The sequence below is a fragment of the Puntigrus tetrazona genome, unplaced genomic scaffold, assembly GCF_018831695.1.
Source record: "Puntigrus tetrazona isolate hp1 unplaced genomic scaffold, ASM1883169v1 S000001067, whole genome shotgun sequence".
In the NCBI taxonomy this organism is placed as follows: domain Eukaryota; kingdom Metazoa; phylum Chordata; class Actinopteri; order Cypriniformes; family Cyprinidae; genus Puntigrus; species Puntigrus tetrazona.
Window position 1 is genome coordinate 140,467 of NW_025048656.1, and position 2,281 is coordinate 142,747.

Here is a 2,281-nt window from a genome sequence, read left to right on the forward strand (position 1 = left end):
AAAGAGTTTCTGGTCTCCTGGTGAGTGTGTGCCCCAATAAAGACCTATCAAATATAACCATTTGTTTTTGCTCCAAGGATGAGCACGGGAATGGTTTGGAGAGAAGTTTCACATTTGGGTGCTAAATGTTTGATTCTTTGATCAGTCTGGGTATTTAAAGAAAGTGGGCAAACCACTCAAGGAAGTTTTCTGTAAACAGATCTTCCCGCACAACTTCTGTGTGTCTTCATTGCCAGGTACGATGACCTTTGAATGATGCTTTTTATAATTTGTTTTGTTTTCTAATCTGTTTGTTTTAGTTTCTTTTCTTTATTTTTGTGTGTTTACTGCTGATCAATTGTGTAAATGTAATGAAATTTCATGGGCAGTCGAAGGAGGGGACCTCGACAACCCAACCCCTGGACTCAGAATCTAGTTTTAGGGACATGGAACGTCACCTCTCTGGGGGGTAAGGAGCCTGGGTTGTTGCAGGAGGTCAAAAGATACCGGATAGAGACAGTCGGGCTCACCTCCACGCACGGCTTGGGCTCTGGAACCCATCTCCTCGAAAGGGGCTGGACTCTTCACTACTCTGGTGTTGCCCCCAGGGAGAGGTGGCGGGCTGGTGTGGGCTTGCTCATAGCTCCCCAGCTTAGCCGCGATGTGTTGGAGTTTAACTCGTTGGACGAGAGGGTCGCCTCCCTGCGACTTCGGGTTGGGGGAAGGACTCTGACTGTCATTTGTGCCTACGGGCCGAATGGCAGTGTAGAGTACCCGGCCTTGGGAGGGGTGCTGGAAAGTGCTCAAACCGGGGACTCTATCGTCCTGCAGGGGGACTTCAAAGCTCACGTTGGTGATGCTAGCGACACCTGGAGGGGCGTGATTGGGAGGAACGGCCCCCCCGATCTAAACCTGAGTGGTGTTCTGTTGTTGGAATTCTGTGCTAGTCACGGTCTGTCCATAACGAACACCATGTTCAAGCATAAGGGTGTCCACCAGTACACGTGGCATCAGGACACCCTAGGGCGGAGGTCGATGATCTCCGGCTGCATGTCTTGGACACTCGGGTGAAGAGAGGGGAAAAGCTGTCAACTGATCACCACCTGGTGGTGAGTTGGATCTGTTGGCGGGGGAGGAGGCCGGACAGACTTGGCAGGCCCAAACGTACCGTGAGGGTCTGTTGGGAACATTTGTCAGGGAGATCTTCAACTCCCACCTCCGGCAGAACTTTGACCGGATCCCGAGGGAGGCTGGAGACATTGATTCCGAGTGGACTATGTTCTCTACCTCTTTGGTCGACGCAGCCGTCCGGAGCTGTGGCCGGTGCATGTCGTGGCGGCAACCCCCAAACCCGATGTTAGACACGGGAAGTAAGGGATGCCGTCAAGCTGAAGGAGTCCTATCGGACCTGGTTGGCTCGTGGGACTCCTGAGGCAGCTGACAGGTACCAGTGGGCCAAGCGGACCGCTGCCCGGGTGGTTGTGCAGGCAAAAACTCGAGTCTGGGAGGAGTTCGGGGAGGCCATGGAAAATGACTATCGGATGGCCTCAAAGAGCAGTGCCCTGCCAACACCATATACAGTGCTGGTGGTAACCTGCCAACCTCGACTGGGGATATTGTTGGGCGGTAGAAGGAATACTTTGAGGACCTCCTCAATCCCGCAAACACGTGTTCCACTGAGGGAGCAGAGGTAGGGGACCCCTAGTGGAGGTCACTGAGGTTGTTGAGAAGTTGGTGGGGAGCTCCTGCCTCAGGTGGAGGAGTTTAAGTATCTTGGGGTCTTTTGTCCACGAGTGAGGGAAGGACGGAGGATCGACAGACGGATCGGTGCAGCTACTGTAGCAATGCGGTCGCTGTACTGGTCTGTCATGGTGAAGAAGGAGCTGAGCCGTAAGGCGAAGCTCTCGATTTACCGGTCAATCTTCAGTCCTACTCTCACCTATGGTCATGAGCTTTGGGTCATGACCGAAAGGAAGAGATCCCGGATACAAGTGGCCGAAATGAGTTTCCTCTGTAGGGTGGCTGGGCGCTCCTTTAGAGATAGGGTGAGGAGTTCAGTCACTTGGGAGGAGCTCAGAGCAGACCCGCTGCTCCTCCACATTGAGAGAGGCCAGCTGAGGTGGCTCGGGCATCTGTTTCGGATGCCTCCCGGACGCCTCCCTAGGGAGGTGTTCCGGGCATGTCCCACCAGGGACGCTGGAGGGACTATGTCTCTCGGCTGGCCTGGGAGAGCCTCGGTGTTCCCCCAGAAGAGCTGGAGGAAGTGTCTGGGGAGAGAGAAGTCTGGGTGTCCCTCCTTAGA